The sequence below is a fragment of the Leptinotarsa decemlineata genome, unplaced genomic scaffold (genome assembly GCF_025532065.1).
Source record: "Leptinotarsa decemlineata unplaced genomic scaffold, Ldec_3_MD MMD2_tig00026330_RagTag_RagTag, whole genome shotgun sequence".
Classification (NCBI taxonomy): Eukaryota; Metazoa; Arthropoda; class Insecta; order Coleoptera; family Chrysomelidae; genus Leptinotarsa; species Leptinotarsa decemlineata.
The window spans coordinates 2,059,076-2,080,169 of record NW_027412690.1 but is presented as its reverse complement, the minus strand read 5'-3'; the positions used below and the strand labels follow the sequence as shown (position 1 = coordinate 2,080,169).

Genomic DNA, 21,094 nt, shown 5'->3' with positions numbered 1-21,094 from the left:
GTACAAACATCTTAGCAATGAATGAATACTATCAAAGTCGAAGCTACCGTCTTTGTCACACATGCGTATTACTCACCACACTAAAAGAGCATTTCTGTGATGGACTTGTCTTGCAGACATTAGTATTTGATTTATTTCTATTAATAAATGTTGATAGCAGATAGTGATAGACCAACGCATTGTCATTTCACCTCCAATTTCAGGCACACAGCGCTCATAATAAATAACCTGTCAGGATCTACGTTATTTAGAGTGATATGTGGTGGTAAGCGACCGTCGCGGATCTATTGTATACGTACCCTTAGACTTTAGACAATTGTATGACAGGAATCCGGCTGTGAAACCGCAAAAAGACGGATTATTGATGATAATGACATTCATAATTATAACTTTCTCATGGTAGTCGACGATGAGTTATCAATTTGAATCAAATCGTTCCTTTAGGATGGTTTCAAGAACGATATAAGATTCACAACTGCTCGTTCGTCAGCGTTGCGCTTTACAAAATGTTTGACAATGTCGAATGTATTCAATTTCGAAGCTATTCCCAATAATAAAAGACAGTCGTAAAAATTCTTGAGCATTTCAATAAGGAGCTCTCCTTTCGTTTTATAGTTTCTTGGCGGAACGACGTCTTTTCATCATCTCGAAGAAGCTTTTGTTATCGGTACAACCTAATACCCGTTATATTTATGGGGAGGCGAAATCAACAGGAAATGGCTGAAAACAGCTCATTTCAACATTGCCGGTGGAAAATATGGGGGAGATAAATTACCGAGCAAACACAGATGGCGAAAGTATTCGCGAATGAATCTCGAACTTCCATTTGCGGAAAATGCTTCGTTCACCTGCCGGTGCTCGACTCCTTGAATAATAGATTATTCTTAAAGGGTTAACGGCTCTAATTTAATTTCACCCGACGATAACTTTCAAACGTTGAGCTTGACATTTTGCTGTGTTTGTACGACATGCGGCTTGAACTTCTATTCAGAAAAATTGTGAGCCGTCACAGGACGCCTGGCAGATGTGAAAATGAAAGTTATTTTGTACAATTGATATGCATAAAAGAATAATAGATTATGACAGGAACTAATTTGGCATAATGTAAAAATAAAATATTACGAATTTTCTCCAGAAAATGATTATTGTTCATTAAAAAAATATTCATTTTCATTAAATACAAAAATTAAAAATTTCAAATTGCAACAACTCTATTATTTTAATCAGTGACTTCGGTAATAGTTATATTCCATATTGCCTCTGACGGTATTAGTGTGACAATTGGTCGATGATAGCTGAAGTATGTTACAAAAGTATTAGACCTGATTATTATCTACTCTAAAAGTATATAAAAGTGTTGATAAAAATAACATAATTACAATAACATCAAATTGATGGATGTAGCCATTACTACGTGGTAGCAAATTATAAAGAAGAAAAGAGAAATGAGATTTTCTATGTTTTTATAACTTTTATTTGTAACTAACGTTACTGCAGTGACCCCCGTGATGATTGTTGGGTACTGAAATATTGATTAAAATTATGTAATTAAAATAAACATAAAAAACTTTAATATGGCTTCAATATACTAGTAAATTATTGAATCTCAGTTTGAAGGTGGATGAGAATGTTTCTTGGTGTATTTCATCAGTTCGGACTTCCATTGTCTAATATAAAATGATTGGAAATTCATGAAAAACATTTACAGAAAAATAACAATTTCATTAAACAAAAAACTGAAATCACAAAGAAATAACATACAAGCAACAACTAAAAAATTAAAAATTGAAAAGTTAATACAAGCTGAAAATTAAACGAAACTAGAAATTAAAATATTCCAAACCAAGTTACGTCACGACGTTTCGATTGTTAGTATCCAGCTTGTATTAACTTTTCAATTGTTTTTTGTTTGTTGTTTGTATGTTATTTCTTTGTAATTTTAATTTTTTGTTTAATAAAATTGTAATTTTTTTGTTATTTTTAGGTAATTCTTTTTATTTTTCTCAGGGATTTCAAATCAATTTATACCCGAAGACGTTTGTGGATGCTAACAATCGAAACGTCGTGACGTAACTTGGTTTGGAATCTTTTGATTTATACTTTAATTTCTTGTTAATAATATCTTTCAATTTTTTAATTTTCAGCTTGTATTAACTTTTCAATTTTTATTTTTTTCGTTGTTTGCTTGTATGTTATTTCTTTGTTATTTCAGTTTTCTGTTTAATGAAATTGTTATTTTTCGGGTAATCATTTTAATTTCTTTCAGGAATTTCAAATCAAGTTATATTATATTAACCCATGATATAAAGAATCTTAGCTAGTATATATAAATAATAAATGTTTCAAAATGAATTCCACCATGAACAAAACAATAATTGAATAACTAATTTTTGATGTTTATGTTAACAACAAATAAGAAAAACGGCGCTACTCGCTATCAGCTGATTTTGAAATACAATTTTGTCAGTCTTCATGAAATTTATTCTTCAAGCAAGTGTACCAAGAGATTAGATTTTACATTTACTGATTCTTGAGTCAGACCAAATAAACGCGGGCCTAATGCACAGATAAATGCACACTTCAATTATAAAATATAAAAATATAATTAACTCACTGATGACTTGATACTGAATCGTAGTGTGATGTTGCCGTCATTACAAGATGCTGCTCACTTTCACTTTCTAAATCGTCTCTGTCAGTCATATTTCATTTTAATTATTTTTAGAAATTATTTATTTGGAAAACAAAGGTGTATACTGTAGTAAACACAATTGTTAACACTCTGGGTATCCGAGCTCAGTGTTGCGAGAAAGATAGCACAACACCGAACCAGTAGCACCGTCGCTTGCGCATGGCGACGCGTCGCCACGTCAGAAATCGGTTTTACGTGCGGCTATAGATGTATCACATCAAAAAATTGAATTCCACAGCTGTGATAAAAATAAGTGATATTTTCCTAGGAAAATCTGTATGTGATTCATAATAATCAAATATCCCATGCTATAAAATTCACTCACAAAGTACTACTCCCAAACAATAATATTAATGTTATACCTAACATCTCCAGTATACCCTGTGACGCAATAGAAGCTTTAATAAAGCAACAAAGTGGGAATAACACCCTCAAATCACCCTCAATATCAAAGAAGAAAGTAATTCAAAATATTAAATTATGAAACAACAAAAATTAATTGGCGCTCCGGGGCGACATTGATTCAAGTGGCGCATTTGGTTTTTCAGCTGCAGAAAAACCCGGAAAACCTGCAGCACCACATCATCTGGAGATCTTGATTTGCCAATGTCCTCTCTTCCATAAAATGGAATGTAGGATGTTTCCGGAGGCTTAAATGAATTCAAGACATCGCCAGAAAACTTAGTGACATGACTATCTTCAAACTTGAACCAGTTCGTTTTATCTTTGTTCAATGCGTAATAATGACCAGATTTAACACTAGAACCACAGTGAACAATGACTGCATAAAGATTATGATAGTGGTCTGCTAGATTGAAGTGTTCATATATTTCGAACCTTCGTAGGAGTTTGGTGCTTCCGTCAGAGATTGAGTTATGGTTGAAGATCATCAGTGTTAGTATTATATTGACTGGTGCCTCAGATATACTTGTTACCTTATAGTCAGTTAGTTTGACGCATGTTTGGCAATACAGTCGATCATCACCCGTTGAAAGTTCCATTTTAGGTTAATTTAACAATAACCTTTGCACGGACTGATTATCAGTCATATTAGGAAACGCTAGTTGAAGTTCCACAAAATCACATACGTTTTTGCTACCTCTTGAAAATTTACTAAAAATAAATGAATGAGGATTTTTCCAGCAAAAGATCTACAAACACAAGACGAGATAGACTGTACGGAATCATTCAATCTAGAGTGGTCAGAAGTATTGATTTTGATATTTTTTTCATTCACGAATAGTATTCAACAAGGATCGCAAGAATTTGGACCCCTTGTCCTAACGAATAACTAGTGGACTTCGAAGACTCCAGAAAAACGGTTGGTGGGAAAGAAAGTATTATATTTCACTAATTATGTTGTTTTTACCACTGAGCATTTAAAAATGCACTTTTTTGTGTATTAATTCTATTTTCTCATTTGTTTAGTTCAGGAGCAGGATAGGCTACATCTCGTTTTAACGTCATGTTGAACTAATCTTCTACCTTACTCGTAGTTGTCGATGCCAGTTATGATTCTGCTACCAAATTTCTTGATTTCCTAGATATCATAAAATGTTTATAATAGGTTTATAAACCTGCATTGGTGACAGCATCTTATAAGATGCTGTCACCCACATTGAAACAAACAATATAATTTCTAATATAGGAATGTAGACTTGCACGGCTGGCGTCAATGTTTTGGTTGGTTTCAGGGTTTTGTTTGTGGTCTTCTTTGGTCACAATCTCCAAACGTTTCAACTGAAACTGCGTCAGTCATCTTCAATGGTCGAAGTACTCTTCTTGACGTATTAACTGAAACCAAAGAAGACCATGGAAAAACCGGGAAACAAACCAAAACAGTATAATTCCTATCGAGTGTCTCTTGGCATTTCTTCCTCCCATTTCGCGTCAACCTCTGGACAGAACCCCGCACTACCTCGTTCGCTTCATAATCTACGGAAACTTCATTAACGTGCCTGTTTCGCACGAGGATCGTGCAATGAAATCAGAACAACAAAAACGAAGAATGCGATATTGAAATATCACGTCGTCTTCTGTGTATGCCGGCTCGCAATCAAACGCATCCTCCGTAGCACCGCATTCCTTCTGCCAACATGCCCCTAAAGCCATATGCTTATGAGTCTAAATGCTCCATCCGAGCTGTCAGCCGCACGAGATATTACTGCAGTTATTACAAGGATTCCTGCACGTATTATGAACATTGCCCATCGCACTCTCTATGAATGTTTTATTGGCTCAAATTAAATTTTCCCGGATAAGTTAGTGCTTGCCGGAAGGGAAGGAGAGCCGAGATGATGTTGCAACTTCGGAGGTGGTTGGGGCTTGTTAGTTTCTGAGATTGATGAGTATTTGGACTGTCTGTATACTAGGTGTTTATGTCGAGCATGTTCTCTGGATGAATGTTAATTGCAGAAATTTTGCGGTTTATGACTTCAACTGCGTAGCTTCTGTCGAATACGTAATTTGGTGCCGTAATCGTTGTGTAATCTATGAACATGTTTGATGTTTCCTCCACATATACCAACATTTGCCGGATCCTTCGAAAATCGGTGAATTTGTCAAACTTAACACATGGGCTGAGAAGTCTCAGACCTAATTGGCTTCATTCATCAACGTAATCTCCATTCCAGCGCCGTTCTAACATTTCAATACCACATTTGTACAACGATTTACTTTTTGCCTTAAAATAGGCCTCAGTTTTAGCAATAAATTCTCCATTCGAGCAACATTTTTTACTAGTGAGCATTTTTATGGGGTCTGCGAACAGCCAATAGTCGCTGAGAGCCAAATGTGGTAAATATGGTGGATGTGGGAGCAATTCAAAATTCAATTCATGTAGTTCTGCTATTGTTTTGATTGACTTGTGACACGGTACGTTGTCTTGATGAAACAAATTTTTTTCTTTGCCATATGTGGTCGTTTCTTTGCAATTTCGGCCTTTAACCGCTCCAATAACGTTTTGTAATATTCACTGTTGGTGATATTTCCCTTCTCAAGATAGTCGTTGAATATTACCACGCACAACCCAAAACATCGAGGCCATAACTTTACTAGCTGATTGTTGTGCTTTCAGGCGCTTTGGACGGGGTTCTCCAGTTGCTCTCTACTCAGATGCGCATCATTTTGAATCCGGAGTGAAGTGATGGATCCATCCATTGTCACATATTGATGCAATAATTTCGGTTTGTTAATTTTAAACATGGCCACACATTGCTCAGAATCGTCAAGACGTTTTTATTTCTGGTCAACAGTGAGCTCGTGCGGCACCCACTTTGATCAAAGCTTTCTCATAGTCAAATGCTCATGCAATATAAAGCCAACACGTTCTTTTGATATATTTCCAATGTCAGCTAAGTCACACAACCTCACTTTATTTTTTATGTTTTCTGGTGATACTGTCTCATTTGGACGTCCTCAGCGTTCTACATCATCGGTGTCTCTAGGACCACGTAGAGTAGAGTAGAGGATCATGAAATTTCAACAGATTTCTTTTGAAGGTTAGTACTAACTGAAAAAAAAAGTGAATGCGATACGACTAGTGCCATCTTTGTGTTAAGCCCGAGGCTTTTCAGCCCTGGTAGTAATTAGCCCATCTTTACCTTTAATCATTACAACATGTAAAAAAGGAGATTCAAGAGTATATCCAATGCTGCTGATGATGTTGTTTTCTTTTACACCAGTTTTTTCTAAACAAGGAAGTCTTTTCTCTCTGGCCACTCCCAAACAAATAAATCTTTGCATTCGTTTGGAGTTTCACTAATGTTTTATTTTTTTACCTAAGACTACCAAGGCACATGTGCATGGTTTCAACCATCGTAACCATAGTAGTTCTACCCTCCATGTTTGGTAGTGCTATTTTGCTTTTCATGTGATCCGTTGTCATGTGATCCGTAAACATGAAATTTCGATTTTGGTCGATCCCTCGTGAATCACAGATTTTTACGGGCTTAATTAGCCTACCCTTACTTCCATTATAACAAGATCTGAAAAAGAACAATTTAAGAATACCTCCGATACTGCTAACATGGTTGTTTTCGTTGCAACCGTTATCCTAAACAAGCAAGTCTTTGAATCCTGGCTATTTCCAAACAATCAAAAATTTGCACCCGGTTTGATCTGTTAATAGCGGGCATGGTGTCAGTAGACCTAGTACAAACGAAGTAATAACTTGTTGAAGGTTGGTTCTTATTTGTCGAATGCAAAAATTGAAAGATTCAACACGAATTAACCAAACATTTTCGTTGATATAAGTACCTAACTTCAAATCCAAGCGAGTTAACAAAATTCCATTCCAATTGAGAATTATTGTTCACTTCATGTACGTATTTGTAACATGCGATTAAATTTATATCGGTTTGAAATGCATAGTTAAGAGAAAAATTAAGCTTGAAGTGAAAAAAGTATTTTTTGTAATTTTGCAAAATAATAACTCAAAATGTATAATTAATAGGCAGTATATAAATATTATTTGTATTTACCAATGAAGCAGTTAATAGATATTGAGTTACTTTGAAGAAAAAAACAATTTTTTGATAAAATTATACTCTGCAGGTCAATTTTTATTTAACAAGCACTCCAAACAGGCCATTTTAATCAAAATGGCTTCCGTAATAATAGGTTTCCTACACTTGTTATAAGTAGATTTATAAATATGGTACACTCTGGCTTTGAGAATAAAAAAAATGTATGTTTGTTGTGACCTGTTTAGAGCCTTCAACTGTGTCTCTCATGACATATCATCAAATAAATTAAAATATGCAGTCTTGATGAAAATGCAATTCATCTCATAACCTTCTACTTGATTGAGGAGAAACAAGTAGCATTTGTTGAAGAAGATAATTCTTCAGTAGGATATCATCAGAAGGGGTTTCTCAGGGCTCGGTTCTGGGTCCACTACTATTTCTGATTACCGGGAGCCATGCCGAGCACGGAGGTGATCCTCTTTGCTGTCGATGCAACTTCACTTGAAGTGAATTAATCCTCTGACGATCCATAAGGAGCACACCGCAGGGCTAATGGATGGTTTACTTGTAACATTTTGTGTCTGAAAGATACAAATATTGATTTTCTTATATTCTCTTTGTGGAATCATGACATTGTTGTTAACTTTAATCTAGCATTTCTTGAAGTGGTCCTAGATTCTACTTTAACCTGGTAACCTCATGTAGACTACCTAGTAAAATAACTTCGTGAAGTGACATAGCTTCTTAGGACTGAATACTATTAGTGATGATGTTCGTCTGAAGGCATACTATGTATCATTTCAATCCTCATTTCATTATACGATTATCTGCTGGGGTCACTCGACATATACTGATAGAATTTTTGGCATTCAAAGACGAGCTATTCGGTACTTGTTTCATTCGAAATTTAGGGAGGAGATTAAAGATGAGTTCACTGAACTCGGTATCTCAAGAGTATCATCACAATTAATTTACGAGTGTTCAAAATTTATCAGGACAATTCTAGAAAATACATCTGCAATTCATTCATACTACACGCGTCATGCAGAAGATATGCATGAACAGTTCAGTTTTATCCGTTGAAAAAAGTGAAAATTATGAGAACTACTATGATCCAATTCATTTTAGCAAAATTCCGGTGTCACTGAGACTTAGTTCTACCACAAAATTTTCAATTAAAATTGAACAATTACTCGTACTCAAAGCATATTGTAATAGTATTGAGGAATTTATATCCGATGATCTTCATTTTCTATCAGTATTGCAGTGACTATAGTTATTCAATTTTGACGAAACCTGTTATGGAGTAATCTTGTGAGTGTGAAAGCTAAATGAAATTAATTCATTATTCGTATTTGTAAAAACAAATGATTGGTTACGGAGTTAAACCCCGAACACAACAGGAAGTAGTTCGCCTATTTCATGAAAAATTTTCTATTTTACCGCCCATATCTCAAAGAACAATAAGCAAATTAGAAAAGCAGTTTCGCGAGCTTGGTCATGTGGGGCAGATAAAAAAGCAGCTGCCAATGCAATGAGTGATTAACTCAAATTAGATGTGATGCTTGAGTTTGAGGAAAATCCACATACATCGAGTAGACAGGCATCCACTACATTCAATGTTAGCCATACATCGATAGAAAACATATTGAAAAAAAATAAATTGCGTCCTTATAAAATGATACCTACTCAGGAGCTCATGGAAGACGATTTTGATAGAACTTATTTTTGTGAGCAAATGATGGATATGTTGGATAACAATATCATCCAATTAGAAGACGGTACGTTTTCTGATGAGTGTACTTTTTCTCTTAACGATCATGCTAATCGGGAAAATTGCCGCTACTGGTCAACGGAAAATCCTCACTGTATGAGAGAAGAACACACGCAATACCCTCAGGTAACACACGCAATACCCTCAGGCAGGGATGTAGGAAACCGTATCATTGGTCCCTTTTTCATTGAGGGAAACGTGAATGGCGATAATTATTTGGCACTGCTTCAGAATGATGGCATTCCAAGTTTAGCCAATTTATATACTTATCCAGGAAACCCACAAGTTTCAGTGAATACGATATGGTTTCAGCAGAATGGAGCACCACCACATCACCAAGTTAATGTCCGGCAATACCTCGATACAACATTTTCCAATCGGTGGATAGGGAGGCAAGGATCGATAGAATGGCCAGCGCGATCACCTGATCTTTCATCGTTAGATTTCTTTTAATGTGAATATGTAAAGAGCAATGCGTACAAAACATAACCTTCAGATTTGAATAACTTGAAAGAACGAATAACGCTTGAGATCAGGTCGGTCACGCCTGATTTATTAAATAATGTTAGAAGACAGTTTCATTTGAGATTAGGATGTTGCCAAGACGTTCGCGGTAAACATTTTGAACATCTACTTCGTTAACATCCATAGTTTTTTTTCGTATTCTACATTTCATTACGTTTTGCATTACATTTTAGTTTTCGAGTATATTTTATGGAATATCGGTAACCACATGATTTTAATTTATTTTATCTTAATTGTTGCAATAAACTTGAAAGCGATACAATTTTTTTTTAGTATGTTCAGTAACCGAAATAATGAATTTATTCCATTTGGTTTTTGCACACTGTATGTAATATATGAATGGGTAAATCCTTTGGCGAAATATGACATGTGCAAACACAATAGTGTAAGACATTAATGAATTTCTGAGATAAGGTGCATTTCTTCAAGCACCTCAAAAAAAGTACTATGAGTTTCCTTCGAAAAATGCATTTTTTAGTTAATTCACGATAAAATTTTCAATTTTGGTATTTGACAAATAAGAACCAACCTTCAACAAGCTATCCCCATCTTTTGTTTCAGGTCTAGAGATACCATAACCCCAGCATTCGATTTCTTCAAACCGATAAAATGATAAAAAATTGAAGACCAGGCCACCAAAATACTTCTTTTGTCATCATTATGACTTTCGGGGCCAAATTATGAACCATTCTCACAACTGTACTGAGACAACTAGAATGACTATGTGAAACAAATAATAAAACTCATCGATACAATGAACAGATACAAGAGATCAAAATGAAAAACAAATTACACACTCCACTGATTCACATAATCTCACGAAAGTAACACAACAATCCTTTGATTCAGACTCCATCTCAAATACCAAAAATGTATATATTATGACATTTAGAAATCTCGTAATCTCAAGATCATAATCGAAACTCATTCGAATAATGAAACATTTTCAAATCCAATAGAAACGTCATCCAGAGTTCCAATGGAATCGAAAAAAACGACGAATTTGCGATGCATCATGCCGCATCAAATAGGCGTTGAAAAATACGAGTTTACTCATTTGAATACTTTTTGCATATATTAGAACTCCATTAATTGTACTTCCAAATACATGTTCCCGTTGAAATTTCTGTTCATTCAGGTGAAAAGAGTATTGATATTTTGTTGTAATATCGATGCATTCAGCTGATAATATTTCAGGAAATAATATTCGAATATCACTCGACTTAAAATTACACAATTATACAGTATTAGCTTCAATTATTGGTCTATGAGACTTCTGAAATAATTTGGTATATTGTGGAAGATTTTGAAATAAACGCTTGAACGTTGCATTTGGTAATTGTTCTAGTTGGTTAATTTCAATTCGCTTTCACCTTTGTTTTTGCTCACTATATCGAATATCCGTATCGAATTCACTATTCCCTTCACAACTGTCATTCGAATGTAGTCAATTATCCTTTATAACAAATTCATTTGCGAATGATGATCCAACTTGTTTTGAATTCGACGCATATGTTACTGTCGTGGGAATTTTGATTAAAAATCGTTTCAGCCTATGGGGCGAGCCTATCGAATTTTATGGCACTCAAATTAATGGATGTCCAAAAATGAAGATTGATGGAGTTTCAATCGATAATTCGGTTTTTTCATTTTGCAACTGTTATCCTCCGAAATTAAAATGATTTTGATTGATTGCTCGTTATGATGCGAAAGTGATTCCTTTCCAGTATCATTGTTGCTGATATCGGGCGATATTTAGAATAATGGTCTTTGATGAGTTTTGTGGCAGACACAAAACCAATGTCGGACGAAACCGTTAGCAGCATTTGATTTTATAATCATGGAATCAGTCATTTTCTGCAAACTGGAACTTGTGGAAAAACCAAAGAAATGGTTAGAAACCTGCCGAATTTTGATAACGAGAACATGTTAAAAGGTTGCAATGCTTTCTTGAGATGGGAGGTGGTAGATCTGCAATAAAAATGTAAGAAATTATCGTAAAAAATGAAAATTGAGTGTAGTTTATACAATTTAGTTATTGTAGAAATTAATTTTGGTACAGGAGCGGTGCCTGTGCGAAAGTAGCAATTCACATTGGATTTGAATCGCTGGAGACTGAATCCATTTGTAAAAACGTTCTCGGGTAGTTTATTCCACATAAACGCAGTTCTCCAGATGAAAGAGTTCTCAGACAGTGAAGTTGAACACTTTCCGTGAAAGTATCTATAGAGGAGAGACAAATCTCCAACCTTTTTCCGATGTTCCAGGCTATCAAGGTTACACGTGATGTTCGAAATACTGTTCCAAGCTTTTGAGAAACAGCCTTTGCAATTCCAAGCGATATAATTGTGCCAAGACATATTGGTGTCCATTTAAACCCCCAAAAAACTCATCGAAGCAGACAGTGGAATTGTCTGATCTGATATTATTATATCCGGCTCGGAGACATTTATCTTCTTAGAGAAAACCGACGCCTGGGTTTTTTAGGCATTGAATTGAACCTGGTTACTTTCACTTTAATTCGAAATCACTTTCAGATCCTCATTAAAGTATACAACATACTACTGCCGCTGAATATGTGCCTCCGTAGCCGAAGTCCTGGAATCCAAATGGAATGACAAGACAAGTTTGTTTGAAGGTGATTGACAATGTTTCGTGATGAATTTCACTAGTTCGGACTTCCATTGTCTACTATATAAAATGATTTGAAATCCCTGAAACAAGTAAAAAAGAATAATTAAAAAAGAATAGTTGAAAATAACAATTATATTAAGCAACAACAAACCTGAAATGAAATGACAGTGAAACAACCTACAAGCAAAAATACAACAATTGAACAAACAAAAATCAAAGGAATGAAAAAAAGAAAATAATAAAAAAATAGAAAATAATAAAAATAAAAAGTGTAGAGATTCCAAGTCACGTTAGTTCACGACGTTTCGATTGTTGGTATCTACATTCGTCTTCGGGTGATGACTGGACTGATTCCTCCGAGAGATGACTATTTTATAGGCCGTTGAAATACTTTCACTTTCTCTACTTTCCATTTTCCGCTTCACTGATTCCGTGAGAGATGACCGTTTTGGCGGGAGTTGGTCATTTTTCGTTTGATGATGGGTTTCCATATGTTTCGTATATCTACGCTGGCCTGGCTGAATACGTTGTTGGACAACATGTATGCGGCTTCCTTAAATTTTCTCCTGAACCAATGTTCCTCTCTGTGCAAGATCTCAGCTTGGGACCACTCGATGTTGTGTTGATGGGTCCAAACATGGTCTGCTATTCCTGATTTGCTGGTTTCTCCTCGCTGTGTGTGCTTCTTGTGCTCGGCAATGCGAACATTCAATGGCCTCTTAGTTTCACCAATATAGGATTTTCCGCACTCACAGGGTATCCGGTAAATGCAATTCTTGGAATCGCAGTCCGCGTTTGGGGGCCTGGTTTTCGTGAGGCTGCTACGGATAGTGTTACCGGATCTGAAACAGGTTCTAATGTTGTACTCGGAACCAATTCTTCTTATCCTCTCCGATAATCCTCTGATGTAGGGAAGTGCAAGCACTGGTTGTGACGGCTTCTCTTCCTTGCGAGGCTCCTGCTGTCTTTTAGCCAAAGTCTTTTCTACCATCGCTTTGGAGTGGGTTTTCGGTATACAGATGTTTCCCACTTAGTGTCGGTCCTCTTCACCAAAACGTCTAAGAATGGCAATTCATTATGGATTTCCTTCTCCATTGTGAAAGTGATGGAAGGTCTCACGCTGTTGATGTGTTTCATTCCTTTGATTTTTGTTTGTTCAATTGTTGTATTTTTGCTTGTAGGTTGTTTCACTGTCATTTCATTTCAGGTTTGTTGTTGCTTAATATAATTGTTATTTTCAACTATTCTTTTTTAATTATTCTTTTTTACTTGTTTCAGGGATTTCAAATCATTTTATATAGTAGACAATGGAAGTCCGAACTAGTGAAATTCGACAAGACAAGTGTGCTGTCGTCAGCAAAGCAATATATTGGATTCTTGGTTTTTTACAATAAGTCGTTGATCTACAAAAAAGAACGGTTTGGAGACAATATGGATCCCTGGGGCACACCAGCGTTGATGGTGAAATTATTCAAGAGATATCCATCGACGGCCACTTGCAGGGAACGTTTTTTCAGGAAGCTGAAGAGTCATACAAAAAAATGATCCGAAAAGTCATAGCATCGAAGATTGGCCAGCAAACCCTCATGTCACACACGGTCAAATGCCTTGGAAATATCAAGCCAACACCTCTGGATTCTCCATGTTTCTCGATTGCGTTATTCCAAATATGGGTGATATGCGATAGAAGGTCGCCTGTTGATCTTTGTTTCCGAAAACCATATTGATGATCGCTCAAGATGTTGAAGTCTTCCAAATATTTGAGGATATGAAGGTTTACGATTTTCTCTATGATTTTCAATATCACTGATAGCAAAGTGACTGGTCTATAGTTATTTGGAAGATTTTTCTTGTCCTTTTTTGGGACTAGGCAGAACCTGAACAATCTTTCAACAGGAAGGAAAAACCCCTCTCTTGGAAGACAGCTTGAATTGTCTGCAAAATACTGGTGCGAGTTCATTTGCGCACTTTTTAAGTACGATGACGGGCACTTCATCTAGGCCAGACGCCTTTTTGATATTGACCTGTTTCAAAATTCGCCTGACTAGACGTTGTCAAGAAGTAATTTCCGGTATTGTGGATACCAATGTGGAAATAGTGGGTGGTGCCTTTTCCAGAAAATCGACTGTGGAGTGGGACGCAAATTGCTTTTTCTATTGCTGTTGTAGCAATTGAACCATCCGCTTGTGTTAGTGGTGGAATTGTGGATTTTGTTAAGTTCTGATTAACAGCTTTAGCTACCGACCAGAAGTATCTAGACCCGTAGGGAGTTGCAAACAGTTTATTCCTAATTCTCTGAATGTGAAATTCTTTGCTTTCATTTATCCTAAGTTTGCAGCTGTTGGTAAGTAATTTATCACATGTTAGTCACCCATCAGTGGAAAAACATTTGTATAATGGGAAAGAAAGTTTTTGGCTTTCTAATACTCCATCTGATACAAAAAAATTGGATGAGAGAATCTTCCAAAGAAAGGAAGGATTAATCAATTTGAAAATAAGTAACTCTATACATGGATGTGTAGATCATACAAAGAAGTAACTTTCAGACACAAACTGAAAGAAAGTCCTCCTGAAACAGCTACTTTCATATAAACATTGAATTACAAGAAAGAAAAAAATTCTTTCGAAACAAATACTTCTATATGAACACTGAATTATACAGAAGATACTTTTCTCTATTCAGTTTGTATATCGAGAATTTGTGGAGGAATAAGAAGCAGATATCATTCACATGAGTTCTACTTTGAATGAATGGTAATAAATTGTACTCACATGGAACACTGTCACCCTAACTGGTATACACGTGTTTCGCCTTAAGACATTCGCCCTAAGGCTCTTCAGTACCAAATTGGATAACATTATAGAAAATACACACACTTCATTCATGAATTACGATTTTGAATGTCACGGAATAAGCTTGATATGCTTATGTCATCGATGACATCGTAAATAAAAAAAAAAATATAACCCTTTCAAATCAAATTTGTATAATGTTTGAATTGTTAATTAGTTTATACCTAAACCTTGGTAAAATCATCAGTTGTTAAGTAGGTTATAATATATATAAGACATTGATTAGGTAGATTTAAGTGAGTATGAAAACGCTTGGGAAAGCTATTGCGCGGGTATAAAATGTCATCTCCAGAATTGTTGGCTTCACTTGAATTCGACAAAATAACGTTGGGTAGATATTTTAATAAATACTTTTGATAAAAGATATATTGGTTTTCCATATATAGGGTCTTCTGAACTTTGACTATTGATAATGGCCATCTTGTTGAACCTACATCTGTCAAATTAGTTGTCATTCATTCAGTCTGTTTTGCCAAATCACCATGGACGGATATAGCATTCAACAACACGTGAAAATGATAAAATTGTTTTATAAAAATAATTGTTCTGTTCGGACAACATACCGCGTGCCTCGCCCATTATCGTCCTACCGGAAGGACTACTCGCATTAGGGTGGGTAAATTCAGATCCACTGGTTAAGTAAACGATCGACCAACACCCATACGTCGACGAAACGCAAGATTGTCGAAAACATCGCCGCTGTTAACGAAAGTGTGCAGGTGAATCCTAGGCTGTCAATTTCGCGTCGCTAACAAGAACTCAGCATTCCAAGACCACAGTTTGGCGAATTTTGCGTCGTGACTAGGACCTGCACCCGTACAAAATTCAACTGACTCAGAAACTGAAGGCAAACTACCATAGACAATGACGTGTGTTAGCTAAATGGGTTCTGGAGGAGTTGGCAACTTTCATCGAGAAATAATCTTCAGTGATACTGTGATAAGGCCCATTTTTGGATGAATGGGTACGTGAACAAACGAAATTGGCAAACTCGGAACGATTCCAATCCACATGGGAATTAAGAGTTCAATGCATCCTGAAGAAGTCACTCGTTGGTGTGGATTTTGAGCTGGCGGCCACACAGCTCATGCCACATTGTATATTCTGCACGAATGGTGTGCGGGCACGGTTATCTCACGTGGAGTTGATGTGAACTGGCTACCGAGATCGTGCGATTTGATCCCGTTAGACTTTTTCTTGTGGAATTTTCTCAAGTCGCAGATGTACACGAATAAACCACAAACCACAGCGGTCCTGAAGACAAAGCTTGTTAAAAAATCTGGTATATATAGCGAAGAATAAGAGAAAAGAAACAATTCAAAAACACAAATATACAGAGACACAATTTGAGCAAAACTAAATTCACATATCTAATAGATAAAATATAACAATAGAAAATAAAATTTAACAAATTGTAAACAAAATAGTTTGTATAGTCCCTTTCAAAAGATGTAAATAACAAATATATACAATTTGAACATAAGTTCACGTGCCATAGCAATAAAATAATATATATCCCGGTATAAAATATAATTTAAAGTATAGGTGTCAATATAAACAACAAAAAACACCTATATTAAATCACAGCAAAGTTCCATTGTAATATTCATCAAGATTGTAGTACGCTTTAGTTGTAAGGGCATCTTAAACAAGATTTCTGAACTTTTTATAGCTTTTTTCCTTCCTAATTTCGTAAGGTATGTGATTATTCAGCTTTTTACTTTCATAAATTGAAGAATACTTTGTCTGGCTTGTTTTTGGAACAGGAAGATGTATTTTAATTTCAGTTACTTGCCGGGATATGTAATTTGTAGGTTCCGGAGTTCCAACCATGTTATGTTTTTTGTAAATTAGGCAAACAGTTTCAAGTATGAAAATACAAGTAACAGTGAGAATTTTTTCTCTCAAAAATAATGGTCTGCATGACTCACGTACTCCCACCTTGCATAAGTATCTAACCACTCAACCACTCGCTTTTGCAAAACAACCACTTAATGAAAAAGTTGTTGACTGCAAAATCCCCAGAAGGCAACACCATATCTCAGGTGGGATTCAATCTGGGAATTATATACCATTTTTGATGTTGATGAACTCAGTTCATTTGAAACTATTCGAAGTGGATAACATCCTGATGCCAATTTTTTATTCAAAGCTGAAATATGTTGATCAAATTTTAATTTGTTATCCATGAAGATTTCCAGGAATTTGGATTGCTTTTTATTCTCAAGAATTTGTCCATTCTTTGTCCATTGTTAATATTACAGCTGAATGTGAGTAGGTTTGTTTTTTTGATATTAAAGCACGAGTAGTTTGAATCACACCATTTTTTCACAACTTGTAAATCACTAGAGATAGTTTCTTTCATATTAGAAGTATTTTTCCATGCCAAAGGAGCGTGGTGCCATACGCAAAGATGGTAAAACTTCCTTGAATTGAGAGAGTCACCAGGTCATTTACATAAATAAGAAAAAGAATCGGGCCTAGTACTGATCCTTGTGGTACGCCCCATAAGATATCCTTCGTGTGTGATAGTTTTTCGTTTGATCTTACTAACTGTTTTCTATCACTTAAGTAAGACCTGAACCAGTCATCACACACTCCTCTCAAGCCATAGTAGTTCAACTTTTGCAAAAGAAGTTCATGATTCACACAATCAAAAGCTTTGGAGAAATCGCAGAATACTGCAGCTACGACCTCACCATTGTTGAGATGTGTGTAGACATGTTCAAGAAAGGAAAAGATTGCATCATTTGTGCTTTTTGCCTTCTGAAAGCCAAATTGACAGTTGGTTAATATATTGTATTTATAAAGAAAAGCTAATACTCTTTTTTTCAACATTTTTTCTATGATTTTTGAGAGTGTTGAGAGCATGGAGATAGGTCTGAAGTTATTTGGATCTTCTGCATTACCAGCTTTGAAAATAGGAATTACAAGAGCTGTTTTTAGACACGGAGGGAAATTTCCAAAGGAAAAGGATTTATTTATAGCCATCACTAGTGTATTCAAAGCGGAATCGGAAAGGTTATTTAAAATTTTTACTGCATCAATACTGGCATCAAAATAATTTTAATGGCATCAATAAAACTTTCGAACGAACAAACATTTTCAATGATATCTTACACACACTTTATTTTATTCAAATTCAACAAGGGGAAGTGTCTAACGAAAGAAACTATATATGTGGTCAATATTTTTTGGTTTCCATTATTAGCAATGGAAGTTTATATCACAGCATTACTAGTAGTTACAAATTCATTGCATTTAATATTCAGCAGGAATGTAGTTGTAATATTAGCAGGAATGTAGTTGAGAAAAAGTGTTTTTTTTGCGTCGAAACATCGGAATATGAGTGAAATAAATTGCACTTAGTTGTTCAAAATCCTAAAGATTCTGCAAGTGAAAATTGAGTTCTTATTTCAAAATTTCCACAGTAACGAAACATCAAAGCTAAAAAATGATTTCGCCAGTTTCGTTTGTTTCAAATATTTATTTAATTTCATATTTTGCAATTTTATGAATGAATGTTGATCGAAAATTGTAATATTAAATATTTTTTTAGTAGTTGCCAAACTTGGGTGATATCAAAAAACCACACTGTACTAAGTTTTTGATGACTTTGAACTTCAAAGCAGAAACTTCTCTCACACACCAGTTGTACTTAAAAAATCGTCCATATATGATGAAAAATGAAGTTTACCCGGGAAGAGCTAGTCGACTGGTAGTTATGTTATTGAATGGTGTTCCCCAGGATTTAATCTCTGATTCATGACTGTACAATACATAATAGAACGAAGATTGTAATCAGAACCATGCTTGTAAAGAACTAGATTACGATTCAGAGATTTCTGTTAGACTGTCTGTTAGTTATTGTCTAACCGTGAATCCACAAAATCGACAGTGTTATTATTTTTGGAACCGTCGCTGAAGTGAAGAATGGTGTAGAGAGATCAACAAATCGTGGCTTATCCTGAGTATATCACATTGGAGTTCAAAGAGCGCATTTTCAAAAAATGCTATCCTCAAGAAGCTTTATTCCTATGAGATGTTTTCCATTCTTTTTTTTTCAGTTAAGAGAACACTTATTACGTTCCATGCATCACAAAATATGATAAATTGAGAATCCCGGAATTGCAAAATAGTGGCAAAATATCTATAAAACCTTGAAGTGGTTGAATATGAAAAAACAATATGATTTTCCATGAGGAAAAACCTTCTCATGAAATCATATCAACAAAAACTCTTCCATATTTTCATAATGCACTATTTTCATAAGTGATACATACTACTATTATGTTTTCTTCCGTGGATTTTTTCAAAGTATGATTTTTTTAATGAATTAGGCGAATTTTTGATATCCATTGTAGTTGAATGGAATATTACTCCTTGTCATAGGACAAAAAGGTAGACTTCTCAAGATTAATGTACGCTTTTTTACACATTTTCAGACAAGCGCTTAGAATTATGCATAAAAAATCATGTTTTATTCACACAAAATTCTTCAATAATGTTTCAGTTAGTTTCAGAATCATTATTCATGATAGATAGATAGATAGATAAATTTATTAATCTTTTAGATGTACAATAGTAATACAAATAAGATAAGTCAAATGCACAAAGTGGAATAAAAAATATAAAGTTATCAATATAAAAAATATAAAGTTATCAATATAAAACGCCTAGTTACATCACACAAGTAACAAATTTTTTAGAACATGTCAGCTTTAATTACTAGCCAATGGTTCGTGTTGCATTGGATAGGACAGCTACATACTCATCAGTAGAGTATACACAATTTGTTATCAAGAGATCTTTTATATATATTTTGAACATGTACTGATTTAGTTCTTTGACATGGGGAGGTAAAATATTGTAGAGGTTAACATCAATTGAATTCCTCTTCGATTTTTGTAGTCTGAATCTACTTGGCCTTAATAATTCACATCTTCTCGTGTTATAATCATGGAAATCACAATTTCTATTCTGTGTTAATTTATTTTTATGAATGTCTATCAAAAGTTGATATAAATAAATAGAAGGTACCGTCATTATTCGCAACGATAAAAAAAGAGGTTTACAGGAGTCTGAGTAACCAGCCCCAGATATGATCCTCACCGCTTTTTTTTGCAAGATAAATATCCTATTCGCGTTGCTGCTATTCCCCCACAGAATTGTCCCGTAAGATAAATGAGAATGAAAAAAAGCGTAGTACGCCGACAGTATCGCCTGTTGAGAAATCAAATTTTTTAATTTCCGAAGAAGAAAGGTGTATTTGGACAGTTTAGTGCTAAGTTGTTCAGTGTGCTCCAACCAGTTCAACGTATCATCGAGATGTATACCTAGAAGTTTAACACTGTGCCCTTCCAACAAAGCGGTGTTAGATGTAAAAATGATATGTTGAGTTTTGTTTTCGTTCAACATGAGATTATTTTTTCTGAACCATATGTCAGCTTTCATTTGAATTTGATTTATATCGCGCACCAAATTAGACTCAATTTTCCCAGATGTCGTGAGAGTGGTATCATCGGCGAAAGCAAAACAATTGTGAGGTGACATGTAGGAGAAGAGATCATTTACATATATTATGAACAAGAGAGGGCCCATAACCGAACCTTGAGGAACTCCACATGTAACTGGTTCTAAATCAGATACATTATTTGAGTCAAGTGATACATATTGATATCTGTTAGTCAGATATGATGAAAAAAGAGATAAAGGGGTTCCTCTTATGCCATAGTCTTCTAGTTTTTTTAATAAAATGGAATGGGAGACACAGTCAAATGCTTTTGTGAGATCACATAAGACAGCAATAGTGTGTTCTCCTTTTTCAAAACAAGTTATTATATTTTCGACTACTTTTTTGACTGCGTTGATGGTGGAGGATGATTTCCTAAATCCGAATTGATTTGGGTTAAATAACTTGTACTTCAGAAAATATTCATAAAGCCTATTTTTAAGGATGATTTCAAACAATTTTCCAAAAATTGGAACGATAGATATTGGTCGGTGGTTTTCAATTTCATCATCACTGCCTTTCTTAAAAATTGGGACAACTCTTGTCACTTTGAATTCACTTGGAAATACACCCTTTTCAATACAAGCGTTGAAGAGTACTGTAAGTGGTTCAATTATATATGAGGCTGTTTCCTTGAC

General features: G+C 35.0%; 1 long non-coding RNA gene across 4 annotated transcripts in view; it reads left to right on the top strand.

The window, feature by feature from the left end:
• Positions 1–21,094, top strand: part of LOC141485747 (uncharacterized) — a 726,844-nt gene that overhangs the window by 273,615 nt on the left and 432,135 nt on the right. The window lies entirely within an intron of this gene.